Source organism: Herpailurus yagouaroundi, unplaced genomic scaffold, assembly GCF_014898765.1.
Source record: "Herpailurus yagouaroundi ecotype Mexico unplaced genomic scaffold, PumYag 181, whole genome shotgun sequence".
Taxonomy (NCBI): domain Eukaryota; kingdom Metazoa; phylum Chordata; class Mammalia; order Carnivora; family Felidae; genus Herpailurus; species Herpailurus yagouaroundi.
This window is the reverse complement of record NW_024412412.1, coordinates 21,329,478-21,344,196: the sequence shown is the minus strand read 5'-3', so window position 1 is coordinate 21,344,196 and position 14,719 is coordinate 21,329,478. Positions and strand designations below refer to the sequence as shown.

Genomic DNA, 14,719 nt, shown 5'->3' with positions numbered 1-14,719 from the left:
GAATACCCCTGGGCATGAAGAACAATCATGGGAAGAGGGAAGAGTACTGGATGTAAGTCAGAAAGCAGTTCGTGTCCAACTCTACCAGTTACTAAACTCTGCAACTTTGGGTCAGTTAAGACACTTCTCTGAGCTACGTTTAAACTATTATAAGTGTGCCTGGGTGGCTCGGTCGGTTGAGGGTCCGACTTCGGCTCAGGTCATGATCTCACGGTCAGTGAGTTCGAGCCCTGGGTCAGGCTCTGTGCTGATGGCTCGGAGCCTGGAGCCTGCTTCGGATTCTGGGTCTCCCTCTCTCTCTGCCCCTCCCCTACTCATGCTCTGTTTCTCTCTGTCAAAAATAAGTAAACATTTAAAAAAATTTTAAACCATATGAAAATTAAGATAATAAGACCTTCTATGCCCACCTAGACAGGATTGCTGTGAAAAACCAGTGCTTAAATAAATAAATATGACACAGGTTTGATACAGACTGGTTGACAGTATTTTTATTAGGTGGAATGCGTGTGGGTGAGAGAGAGACAAATGCCGCTAGAAAAGTGAATATATTTGGACCCTTTTGCTCTAGAATCAAGGTCAAAATAAATGTTATTTTAATTTTTTTTTAATGCTTATTTATTTTTGAGAGAGACAGAGACAGAATGCGAGTGGGTTAGGGGCAGAGAGGGAGGGAGACACAGAATCCAAAGCAGGCTCCGGGCTCCAAGCTGTCAGCACAGAGCCCGACGCAGGGCTCGAACCCATGAACCATGAGATCGTGACCTGAGCCGAAGTCAGATGCTCAACCAAATGAGCCACCAGGGCCCCCCAAAATAAATGTTATTTTAAAACACAATGATTTTTAAAGTACAATGCATTAATGAGAAAAAGCTATTTGCATACTACCTAATACACTAACATCATTAATATGGAACAACTCTTAAAATCAGTAAACAAAGAGATAAATACCACAATATAAAAATCACCAAAATATGAGTCACAATTTTAGTAAAAACAAAATACCTGAATGGCTAAACTGTGAAAATTTGACCAAATTTTTTAGAAATCCAAATGCAAATTAAAATAAGTAAAATTTATCAAATAAGTAATATAAGTAAGCAAAATGACTATAATCCCAGTGTTGGCTGATATGTAACGAGGGGATGACTCTGTCACACGTTTGTGGTGGGGATAAAAAACTGAGTCAATCTTCCCGGAATAATGGAATTTAGTAATATTGCTCATGAGCATTTAAAATGTTTTTTATCCAAGTTATTCACTTTTAGATTCACATGCTAAATAAAAATAATAGAGAAGCAATATATTTATGTACAAGAATTTTTTTCAAAGAATTATTTAGCATCATAAAATCAATAATAAGCTAAAAGTCTAACCATGGAGTATTTCATTAATTACGTTGCATTTATACACTCATATTGTATATAGCACCATTAAAAATGTGGTTCTGTTGGTTTATTTAGTATCATGGAAATGTATGGGAAAAACTAGGGAGCAAAACTCAGTTTACATTATCCTAATTTTAATATGCATATATATTTCCTTCTTGAAAAAAAGAAAACAGTGAAATGTTATCAATTCCATCCGTTATCTATCGCTGAGTCACAAATCACCCCAACACATAGCAGCTGAAAAAACATACATGCATTATCTTTCCATTTCCATGAATCAGGAATCCAGGCACAGCTTAGCTGGGATCTCTGCTTCAATCTGTCACAAGGTGATAATAACTTCATTATCAATCAAGCCTTGAGGCCCCTCTGGAGCTTTGGCTGGGGAAGATTCAAGCTCACTTACATGTTTGTTGTTGTCAGGACTCATTTCTCTGAGGGGTGTTGGACTGAGGGTCCCTTGCTGGCTGCTGTCAGAGGCCACCCTCAGTTCCTTGCTATGTGGGCCTCTCCACTGTGGCTGCTCACTTCGTTAAAACCAGCAACAGGGAGTGTCTGCTAAGCAAGACAGAGGTCCCAATCTTTTGTTACTTAAACACAAAAGTTACATCCTTTCAAGGCTACTACATTCTATCAGTTAGAAGCAAGTTACTCAGGGGGAGGGAGTTTACAAAACTAGGACCACCAAGAGCTAGGAATCATTGAAGTTCATGTCAGAAGCCGTCTACCACATCAGTGGATACCTAATGTTCTTTCTTTATATATCTCCATTTTTATAAATATTATTACAAACAACTATTTTGCATACAAAAAATTATTTAAAACTAAGTGTAATAAATTGACTAATCTTCTAAGAAAGCAATTAGGAAAGATATAAGGAAAGTCATAAAACTGTATCCTATGAAGTGGTAACAAAAATATTTACATATGGTTAGTATCCATCATGGTTTAAAAGCACTAAAGAGGAGGCACCTGGGTGGCTCGTCGGGTGGGTGATGGGGCTCTTGATTTCAGTTCAGGTCACAATCTCTCTGTTTGTGAGATCGACCCCTACTTCGGGCACTGTGCTGACAGTGTGGAGCCTGCTTGGGATTCTCTCTCTCCCTCTCTCTCTCTCTGCCCCTCCCCCACTCATGCTTTCTCTCTCCAAAAATAAAAAAAAAAAAGAGAGAGAGAGAGAGAAAACACTAAAGAGGAAAGAAAAGGAGGGAGACAGGGAAGGGGGGAGAAAAAAAAGTGATTTAATTGTTGAACACTTGGCGAAAAATGTGCTGAAAAAAAGTAAAAATTATGTCATTACATTAAAATATCTCTCTAAGGGGCACCTGAGTGTCTCAGTCGGTTAAGGATCTGACCTCAGCTCAGGTCAGATCTCACAGTTCATGGGTTCAAGCCCCCTGTCCGGCTCTGCGCTGACAGCTTGGAGCCTGGAGCCTGCTTTGGATTCTTTGTCTCCCTCTCTCTCTGTCCCTCCCCCATTCATACTCTGTCTCTGCCTCTCAAAAATGAATAAACATCAAAAATAACTTTTTAAATAAAAGCATTTAAAATATGTTTTTAAATGAAAATATACAGCTACATAGATATGAAAATGTCCAAAAATTTTTAAATGCCAAGTAAAAAACATTAAATACAAGTATACTATCATGTTATAAGAGCTATGCTGTACCATTACAATTAAACTTTACTCATATATCAGAGATATGGTGAAGGGATATTTTGTTTTATTTTAGGTTATGCTTGTATTCCCTGTTGAAAAACTAGTGAAACAAATACCTTTTTAAAAAATAAATTAGGGGCACCTGAATGGCTCAGTCGGTTTAGCATCCGACTTCGGCTCAGGTCATGATTTCGTAGTTTGTGAGTTCGAGGACTGCATCAAGCTCTCTGCTGTTAGCCCAGATCCTACTTCGGATCCTCCGTCCCCCTCTCTCTCTGCCCCACCCCTACTCACACTCATGTTCTCCCTCTCGCAAAAATAAACATGTTTTAAAAGTTTAAAAATAAATAAATAAATAAATAAATAAACAAATAAATAAATAAATAAATAAGGCTAGTTATTCTTAACCAAAGTAGGAAGATGCAAATTATTTTCTCACCTCAAATTTTCCTAAAATGAATTTTAAAAACAACCCGTTTTATAGCAATTCTCCCTGCTTCGCACAACTGTTAGAAAAGGAATAAAATTATATAAATCTGAGACGCTTTCCACTTAGACTGCACTGTGTCCTTATGTTGGACAAAATCTCTTTGGGGGCGAAAACAGAGCTGTCTGTGAAAAGAAAAGAGCTGTGTTTCAGGCCAGACAGTTTATCTGATTAAGGAAAGAGAAGAAGGTTTACAGTCAAAGATTAATTCTCCAGCACCACACAGTGAGCTCTCCAAACAAGATTTGTGTCACTCCAAACTTCATTCATGACAGCCGCAAAGCTTCTCAGCTCCTGGTGGTATAAGTGATTCTTGGTTGCAACTGTTCGGCCCAATCTCTTGGAAAGTGCTCTGAACAAAGAACAAGCCACGCATCCCTGCGTCCAGGGCCAGACGGAACGACAGGAACTGTGCCAGATGCTCTGCTCAAAACACACTTGTAATTGGAAGCTGAGACGGTACGGTTCAGAATAAATGGACGCACCGTCCACGGTGACGTGTCTCTTCAAAACTACGAAAAACTGAATTCACGCAAACGAAAAGTTTAATGCTAATGAAATAAGGGCCTAGAAGGTGTCCTTTGCATGAGACAATAATCACCCCCAAGAGATGGTGGCAGAATGAAAAATATTTAGTTATATGTTGGCTACCCAGTTGGTCACTCCCACAGGGCATGAACTGGTATCAGAGTCCTTCTAGAACAGGGCTGCACGTTTTTCTCTTGGGCTTAAAGAAACCAATACTGGAAGTCAGACATAGAACGTTGCCATGTGTCTCTTACCTACGAGCATTATCTCCTGCCTACAAACATTAAAGATATTTAAGAAGTTGGAGTTCAAAGACCCTAAAGAAAATGACTCCTATATTAGAACAATGCCAAAGAGCTATTTTATCTTTATCTCAGTAATAACATGCAAAGACTTTTTCTAACGTATAACGTTTCTCCTAACTCGCCTTTGTTCTGCAGGGTTTGTTTTGGAGGGGGATTTTTTTTTCTTCTTTTTTTTTTTTTTTTTTTTTTGATGTTACTAAACTGAGATTGAATCGTTATCAAAGCAGCAACTGTGGTTCATCAGCTTAGTCACCAAACGAACCACAGATATTCCCAAGGGGTGAAGAGAAATAGGAAATTAAGCTTCAAACTGGAGTCAGGACATCAATTGTGTTAGAAGATTCAAGTTTTCCTTTATGTGTGTGTGGCAGTGACAGAACATGATTGATGACAAAGCAAGATTTATGACCACATTCTCCAAATTTATAAACAAGAATTTCACCAATATGTAGGCAAGAGAAAAAAAGAGCAACTGAAATAAATTTTATAATGACTTCTAATTACAATTCCTTGTTCTATTACCAGGAGATCTAACCCTGACCATTCCCATTCCCCTCCCTTCCCATTTAATTCTGTCATGTCTCAATTTCCCAAAATGATGTGGCATTAGGACGCTGAACTCAACAATGCCTAGATCTGACTTCTGTTTACTGCTCGTACAGTCATAGATCAAATACTTCCCTTATGTATGAAACTTAAGCAATGGCCGAACCTTCTGCACAAGAATACTGAGACAGAAGGCAGGTAAAAATCATTTAGCGGGATGCCTGACATACATGGCAACATTTAATATTGTTCCACGATATTATTATTGACTTTGTTGTTTACCTTGATGCAATAAATAAGTTTCTGTTGGCATGATTTTAGAGATAATTTACCCTTGTATCAGATTGCCTGTGGTTTCCAATACTTTTGCCTCCAGTGTGCCTAACCAAATCACTGACATAGGTTTACCGTTAAGAAGTATGCAGTAAGATGTTTTATGCAAGCCTCATGGTAAATTCTGGGGTCTAATGGACACCACAGGGCCTATACTTAATAAGAATACTGTATGTATTCTCGGAATTTGCTGAGAACTGCTCACCACAACCCCCCAAATGGTAACCATGTGAGTTGATGGATATGCTGATTAACGTAATTACAGTAATCATCTCAAAATGTACACATATATCAAACTATCATGTTCGTATGCCTTAAATATATAGAATTTCTATTTGTTAATTATGCCTCAATAAAGCTGGAAAAAATTATGTGCCTGTCAATTTAGAGTCAGGCACAAAGGAATTAAGGCCAAGAAAAAAGAATAAGTTAAATGAAATCAAGTTTAAAAATATCAGGCGCAGAGAAAAACTAGAAGGGATGACATAATATACTTTTAGAGAATTCTCTCCTTAAAGAAATACTCCTATGGACCACGTAGTTGTGCCTTACAAATGGTTCTCAAATGATAGAATCTCATAGTTTCCTGAATAATCAACCACTGTAAAATGTATCTCTTGATTCTTGCTTTTCCAGTTATCAGCACTTAGACCTAATCATTGCTGTTTTCTTCGATAACTAGCTTTCTACTAAACCTCACTTAACCTCAACCCACAGAACTTATTCTAATGAGTGTCTTTGAATGCGATAATGAACTGAGTGAATGTCACACGCTGTCAGAAACATTCAGTTGATCCGTGGTGGATTTCTTCTGTTTTTTACCAACTTCTCACCCTACAGGGATTCTTAATTATGTATTTGAGGAGGGCAGGGCAGTTAGCAAAAATGAAAACTTAAAAAAAAAAAACAGGATTGTGTTTTGGAAAGAAGAAACACCACACAAATTTATGGTTTGAAATGGGATGCATAAAAAAAAGCACTGTATTCATTTGTTGAGTCAACAAATACCTGCCAAGCATTCACCATTTGCCTGGCATCGTGCTAAGGGCTGGGGATTCATTTCCAGAAGACCTGGGGAGGGAGGGTAGAGAGGGGCACTGGGGAGACCAAACTCAGGATGTCCAGGTTGGCGAGGTGATCCACAAACCAAACTAATTTACAGAATCAGGAGTTTACAACAGGATATAAGCATCTCAGAGAGTACATATGTCTGTGGGCAGCTTTGTACTTTTACAGAGCACTGACAGTTCTAATCAAGCTTATCTATATTTCAAAAGATAAGAACTCTAAGTGACGTGTGGATTACTCAGAAAATACCAAGTAATTATAAACCCAGTAATTCTCAATGGACTGTCGTCTACATATTTACAACCCAATGAGCTATAATCTACGGTTTTCATATTTAGCCTTATATTTTAGCTTGCCTTCTGGAAACAACAGAGCCTGAGACAAAAGCTTGCCTGTGGGTAATTTCTTTGAGGATGGGGGGGTGGGGGGGCATTGGGGAAGAAGGAAGTCAGGGAAAAAGGAAATCCAATCCAACCCAAGGGTGTGGTGCTGTACTGAGTACTACTGCAGCCCAGGAGGTCTCCATTCCACTGGAAATAAGGTTGCTTATAAAATTAAAAGCACTCAGATGAAATTGAATGTCAGATAAACAACAATTTTTTTTTTCTTTAGTAGCCGTGTGTCTCATGCAATATTTGGGATATATGTCTACTCTTAAAAACAGTATCTGTTGTTTCTTTGACATGCAAATTTAACTGGAATCCCGTGTTTTATCAGGAGTTCCCGGAACTGGGAACTCTCTGAGGAACTGTGTATGCCGTGCCTCCGATTATCTGCCCAAAGATGTGAGACAAAAGAGAATTTGCTGCCTATCCCTTCCATCCCCATTGGTCAAAGTTTGCGGGGCTGGAATGAGGCAGCAAACAGAAAGCAGAAAGCAAAAGAGAAGCAGAGCAGCTAAAACAAGGTGGCCTCAGGTGACCACTGCATAGTGCCGGTTGCCGCAGCAACAGCAAAAATGTGGGCCACTGTCTTGTCAGTCAGCGCATAAAATATGTCTAACATACCGTACATCGGAGCTGCAATATGAAATTTTCACACTTGGGGAGGGAAATGAGGCCTAAAAATTGATGTAGCTGATCTCCATTCCAATGCCAGATGGAAAGAGCCTATTCTCTTTTTTTTTTTTTTACTGACACCGGCACGTAGGAGATGGAACCATGAAACAATGACGCAAGCATGGCATTTCATCATGCTTCTAACCTCAGAAAAAGGTGAGCCAGGCCGTTCAACAAGGACACATCAAGAAAAGCCACAAAACCGCTAGCAGCTTTTCTGAGCAACTAACAAGATCACCGTGAGCCACTGTAGGGGAACTGGTGTGAATGTTCCCTGGGAAGCACCGTGAAAAGCAAACGAGACGGTATCTGGATCAGAGTGGAGGTGAACGAGAGCAACCTGGATACACAGCCTCTCCCGGGATAGACCATGCCATTCAAGTAAAGAGCTTCTAAGCACTTGGCAAGAATTCTAAAGGGAAGATTCTCTCTAAACAAATCCTGCAAAGCAAATCCCTTGTGAGTGAGCAGAGGGACCTCGTGTGGGAAGAGTTGAAAGGTCTGCATCGGTGAATCTTCTCCAAACCAGCTGAGACTTTCTCAGCACCAATGTAAAGTTCCAGTGCACTGTTTCTTGATGCATGAGAATAGGGTTTGAGAACCTCATCCTTTGACCTTTGCCAAGAGCCTGTGATTTTCCTTACTTCCACTTGATTTTCTTTTTTTCTTTATCTTTTTTTAAAATATGAAATTTATTGTCAAATTGGTTTCCATACAACACCCAGTGCTCATCCCAACAGGTGTCCTCCTCAATACCCATCACCCACCCTCCCCTCCCTCCCACCCCCCATCAACGCTCAGTTTAGTCTCAGTTTTTAAGAGTCTCTTATGGTTTGGCTCTCTCTCTCTCTTTTTTTTTTTCCTTCCCCTCCCCCATGGTCTTCCGTTAAGCTTCTCAGGATCCACATAACAGTCACTCCTCATCAGGGAAATACAAATCAAAACCACACTGAGATACCACCTCACGTCAGTCAGAGTGGCTAAAATGAACAAATCAGGAGACTATAGATACTGGAGAGGATGCGGAGAAATGGGAACCCTCTTGCACTGCTGGTGGGAATGCAAACTGCTGCAGCCACTCTGGAAAACAGTGTGGAGGTTCCCCCCAAAATTAAAAAGAGATCTACCCTATGACCCAGCAATAGCACTGCTAGGAATTTACCCAAGGGATACAGGAGTGCTGATGCATAGGGGCGCTTGTACCCCAATGTTCATAGCAGCACTCTCAACAATAGCCAAATTATGGAAAGAGCCTAAATGTCCATCAACTGATGAATGAGTAAAGAAATTGTGGTTTATATACACAATGGAATACTACGTGGCAGTGAGAAAGAATGAAATATGGCCTTTTGTAGCAACGTGGAAGGAACTTGAGAGTGTTATGCTAAGTGAAATAAGTCACACAGAGAAAGACAGATACCTTATGTTTCCACTTGATTTTAAACTATTCCTATTTCTTAGAAGAAAATGGCCCCAAATGTCCTATCTCAAGGATTTATTGTTCTATGAACCATTTTTATCTATTGACCTTTAAAATAATTCAGTTTAAATCTCAGTTGAGTTATTTGCAGAAGTTTTAAGCAGTGGCATTTGCTTATTATAAATACGTATGATCACCTAAACTGGGGGGGGGGGGGCCCGCCGGGCACAAATTGGGAGGGGAAGGAAAAGCATATTCAGTATTCTTAGAGAGTAGATTCTCTTGCAATATTTGGCACTACATAATCTCTTTTTTTTAATAATATATCACAACAATGAACGATGTTGTAAATGACAATAGGAGGATGAATTCCAGTATGTTCTTCAACCCCTGCTGGTTGCACTGGTAATCAAAACACGTTAGTAGAAAACATTATACCTACAGAAGTGACATTCTCCCCGCAGTACTGTTTTATATAACATCACTCCGGTTGCTCTCATTCTTTCATTTCCAAGATTGTGTTCACCTCTGAGTTCATCTGTTCCTGTTTTCCACCATTAAGAGGGTATTTAGTCCATCTGGCATCTGATGGGTGTGCTATTCACCTGAATGTGTGTATTTACACAGATAGTTGCCTGCAAAGTACCAAGAAGGGTCTCCTTTTTCGAACTTTGTTATCAAAGTCAATAGGCCCTGAGTTTACTCTCTGTATAGTTTACCATCTACATTGTCAAAGAAATTCCGTGTAGAGCTAAGCCCATTAGTGTGTCACTTAAGTGAGGAAGTTAGAAAGCTGCAGACAGTAGTGAGGATCCAGATAAGAGAGGAAAGTTTTTCAGCATAAGGAAGGAATTACACATTTAATGAACACTGTGTGCTACCCTCCTTTCTTCCAGATTGCCTAAAACTAGAAAACCAAAAATCACCGCTATGCTCCAACTGTTTGATCATCTCGGAGAAATCACATTGAGTAGGCAGTGAAATAAAGTAGGGGTTGTTTCCAATTTGAGGGTTTTTTCTAATTATTCTATATTTTAGGTGTTCCTTGGACCAGAGGTCATGGATATAGGCATGCCAAATGTCTGAATTTTTCTATTTTTGTTTATTTAGAGCCCCAACGGGAGAATGAAAATAAAGCAGTCCCTTTCACAATTTTTAATTATTAAAAAGTAAAGCTTATACTTCTATGTCTGCTGCTATATACATTGCCTCCTACCTATAATTCCTAAACACTCTTTTACTTTTATAGGTGAGAAAACAGAGACTTTCCTGCATCTATGAGCTACTGGTGAAACTGGGACTGGTACTTGAATCCTGCACCTGAAGTTGACCCCAAACCCCCTGATTTCCTTTTACCTGCAGTTAAAATTTCTTGCTTCCTTCCTTCCTTCGTTTCTTCCTTCGTTCCTTCCTTCCTTCCTCTTCTCCCTTCCTTTTCTTTTCTTTTCTTTCTTTCCTTCTTTCTTTCTTTCTTTTTTTCTTTCATCTAAGTAATCTCTACACTCAGTGTAGGGCTCAAACTCATGAGCCCAAGCCCAAGAGTTGTATGCTTTCCTGACTGAGCCAGCCAGGTAGCCCTAGCTGAGGTTTCTTTTGGTTCTGTCATAACCATCTCATGTCCAACTCCTGCCCTACAACCAGTGGGAGGAAGACTGAAATTCAACAGAAGTCTCCTCTATCTGTTCAAGGCCTAATGGGCTATTCAAGCTTTATAAGAATTTTTATCACTTAACCAGCCTTTCACAGTAGATATGCCTTGATCTCTTCTGAATAACTCCGTGGTTTTCATGAATCAAACCCTAGGTTTGACTGAGTTCAATGAATATTATGCTCCTAGATCTATTCCCAAAGGTCAGTGATTTTTACATTGATCTTTACCCGTTTTTGGCAATATATATTGCATTCACCTTTTGAAGCCACATGTTCGTCTATACAAAAGTAGGGTTATTTGGGGGGTTTTTTTGTTTGTTTTTTATTCTAACAATTTTTCTTTCAAGTTCTCATTTTTTCCACACAGTAGAAAACCAAGACTTAACCAGTTCTGGCTAAAGTCAGTTGTCTCTAGGGGAACAGAGTTAGTTCAGGATTTCTGCTACCTAATCCTTCCCCTTAGTATGGGATATATCTTTATGGTCACTAGTTAAGGACTCAACACCAACTTAGGGGAGATTTTTGGCCATCAGTCAGCTGGTATCTTGCTAATAGTTTTCACTCTTCCCTACTGACCTCCATGGAGACGCCCCCCCATTCCCCATGTGGTATCAGTCCTTCAGCCCTTCTACCTCAAGCCATAGTCCTCTGTTACCATAATCTTAAATAATAAGCCCCTTTCAATTCCTCAACTCTCTCTACCATCTAATGCCCACATCTTTTGCAAAAGCATGGGAAAAGTCACCATGTTACTCTGGGACTACAGGAAATTTGCTGCCTAGTCAGCCCCACCTATCCAAACGAGTCTGTCTATCATTTCTACTGTATTGTCACTGCACTGCAACAGGGTAGGAAATAACTGGGACCTTATCAACTTCATGGTTTCTGCTTGGGAAACAAGACCCAGGTCTCCTTTACCCTAGAACTCCCCAGCCTAGCTGGGTTATATCACTCCCCCCACCCCCCAAGGGTTCAGCTCTTTTCCCTCTATGACTTCTTTGCCTCATCCTGCTTAGCTCAGGGTTTGACATCCAGACTGTTACAATATTCTTTTAGTCTTATCATCATTGTCAGGACCTTGCCCTTAGAAGCTCAAATTCTGTTTCTTTCTGTGGCTTCCCTTCCTTGTAGTAGGTAAAATAATAGATACAGTCTAAGAAGGAAAAAAAGTCACCAGAGTAAACAATGGTATTGCAGTGGTAATGCAACAAATTGGCTATTTCTTTGCTTTTCTCTTATTTCTTTCCTTTTTTTTTTTCTTTTGGCTATTTCTTTTTAATCTTATCCCACCTGCCAAGGAACCAAAAGAAGTTGAGAAAGATTTTATAAGATCAGTTTCTTATTATTTCAAGTTCTAACTGAGACACAATTCTTAATTTTTTTTTCCAGATAAGGAGACCCACATCTTGATCTTAATAATGTAATCCAGTTATGATTGTTATGGTTGTCAATGTGTGTATGTTTTACTGCTACTCTGAGTTAGTGACACCAATTTAACCAATGGGAAATGGCTGTTAGCAAAGTAGGAAAAAAATAAAAGTATAGCAATAGAAAGAAAAATTGATAACTTTGAAAATGAGAGGCAAAGCAGGAGTTTAATAAGTGTTAAGCTTTGGGATTTCATTTAAAACAGGATGACGAAGATGTAAATAAGTTTTGTATATGTCAGACTAACAGAGACGAAAAATAGGTACACCAGTTTTACAAACTAAGAATATATCTTTCATCTCTGTAATAGAAAAGAATAGAATAATAATGTTGCTATTATATATTATGATTAAGTTCAAATAATGTTATCAACCATGAAGCACAGTTTTTAAAAGCTTGAATTTTGGGGGCACCTGGGTGACTCGGTTGACTAAGTGACTGTTGATTTCGGCTCAGGTCGTAATCTCACAGTTTGTGAGATCAGGCCCCACGTCAGGCTTTGTGCTCTGACTGCGCAAAGCCTGCTTGGAGTTCTCGCTCTCCCTCTCCCTCTGCCCCTTCCCTCCTCTCTCTCTCTCTCTCTCAAAATAAATAAATAAACTTAAAAAATTAAAAAAATAAAACCTTGAATTTTTAAAATCTAATTTTAAAAATAAAAGCAAGGTATATTTACCTTGGAATATAAAATGCTCAGAATTCTTTGATATATGCATGTTCAGGATAGTGTCTCGGAGAAGTCCATTAAATCGCTGGTGAGCAGTTTTGATGTTCATAGTGATGACAGAAGTGACACCTGCAATCTTTATATATGAGTGGTCAGTCCAATCACTGTGATTTTGTCATTTTCATCTCAGCAGGGGTTGGAAGCCATTGTTCAAAATGAGTTCACACATTTCTGGTTGCCGGACAAGTAAAAATTATAAATAAGCGCCTGCTCAAGAGATACTCCGCTGACCAATGTAACACTATAAGAGAAATAACATGTTGTCCCTGTTTCTAGGTGCCTACCATTGTGGGGGGAATAGGACTTCCACATAGGACACAATTAAGAAAAGATGCTGTATATCCTGGATTTATTTTAAAATACGCCGAATTTAATTTTTGTCAATTGCTGAAATGAAATTACAAGTATCTGCCATTCCTGTTGCTGCTGCCATAGGTGAGCCGACACTTCTTTCTATCTAAGTAACTCTAGTCGACATCTATTCAGTCATCCTACCTCTAATACTCAAACTGTGCCCCTAAATATTTTTCCATAGTTGGTTATTTTATTTGTGATTTTGTTGTTTTGTTGGTTTATATTTCAAAATCATAACTCATATTCCTTCCACACCATTAAAATTTAGTAATAGCCTTACTAATTTTTATACTTTTTAAAATAACTTTTACAACTTTCATTAGTGTTTGAAATGTCCTTTCCATTCTCATTCACCAGGAAATGCTACTCCTTCATCTACAACCTTCTGTGAAAGCCTTCTATGACTTAACTATACAGAATTTATATATGTGATCTATATGTCTACACATGTGGACAATAATGCTAACAGATCACTTCTTACATTTTATTAAAGGTGCTCATATCCACTCATTGACCTTCCTTGAGAGGCTGGATCTAAACCTGCTGTATCATCTTTGCATTTCCCTGCTCCTACTCCATATTGCTATTTATTAATATGTTTAGAGAAGGTACATGAAGACTAAAAATGAAGTAGGTGTAGAGAAAGCAAACTCATTAAGGACATGTTGAGAAAAAGACAAAGGAAGACTTATGGCATAAGGACAAGACAAAGGAAAGACATACTAAGAGTCAGATTTAGAAAAATAAAGGAGAGGGAGCTTCAAAACAGGGCCCAGTGTTGCCTTTTGGGTGAAAGCGATGGCACGTATGATCTGCGTCAGAAAACCAGAGCCAGTTGAAGAAGAGGCATTTCAACAAAATTTGTGATGCTATGGATTTTTACAGCTAAGCCCACACCATTTTTCCCTAACGTCGCAAGAAAGTTGAGGCTTCTGGTTCAGAAGCCTGGAATGCATTTCATACACATGACAGCCTATAAAACTGATAGGTACCAAAATTCAAAATGTCTCAACTATCTTGTGACTGAAAAGTATCCTTATCCTCACTTTCCACTGGAAAGTCAGAAACTAAATGTGGTTAATTTCAGGTACATTCAGTCCACCTTCAGGATTTTTCAGTCAGTGAAGGGTGATACTTGTTGGTTTCAAAGATATAACTGATATTCTTCTTACCCTCACTTTGCTAGAGTTCATTCTAGTCTTCTAGGGATTTGTACAACTGCCGTAGTGCCATAGGAAGCGTTCTTATCCTTCTCATGGTTGCTCGGTCCCAGTCCCATGCTGACACCCCACTCTAAATATAATTTGCCTTGTCATCAGCCAATTTCTACCGTCTCAGTCCCCATCCCTGACATGCCTCTTTAGAGATGTCTACACTTTAACCACAGTGTCTAGTCATCAAGTAAAATCAGGTCTTTCACAGTCTTCTCTCCCTCAATTCTGGACCTCTTGGGGTTCATCAGCCCGGATATCAGTCCTTCCATGTTCTTCTTGAAGAACCAATATCTGCAATATCTTCTTGCAAACCAACATCTGCAAACAAGGATATCAGTCCTTCCATGTTCTTCTTGAAGGCAATAGAGAAATTCAATGGTTCTGCCACACCTTTCTGGTGTCCTTGGGAGAGCTGGTGTTGTCAGGGGACCTCTTCCCATCAATTCTGTCAGACTGCTAGTGGCAGACAAGAATGGGATCTGCACACCAAAATTTCATCATGTCACTCCTTACAAAGAGCCCTCCCAGGGGAGTGGAATAAAGGGTGATGACCCCC

The 14,719-nt window shown here is 39.2% G+C and overlaps 1 long non-coding RNA gene across 3 annotated transcripts in view; it reads right to left on the bottom strand.

Annotated features, from left to right (window-relative positions):
• LOC121039738 (uncharacterized) overlaps positions 1 to 14,719 on the bottom strand; it is a 77,702-nt gene that overhangs the window by 3,331 nt on the left and 59,652 nt on the right. Inside the window, exon 1 of one of the 3 annotated variants that reach the window (XR_005794964.1) lies at positions 12,545 to 12,787. The exons of the other annotated variants lie outside the window; for them this stretch is intronic. This is a non-coding gene — a long non-coding RNA (uncharacterized LOC121039738). Of the gene's footprint in view, positions 1 to 12,544; positions 12,788 to 14,719 lie in introns of those variants that run through there. 3 annotated transcript variants of the gene reach the window in all.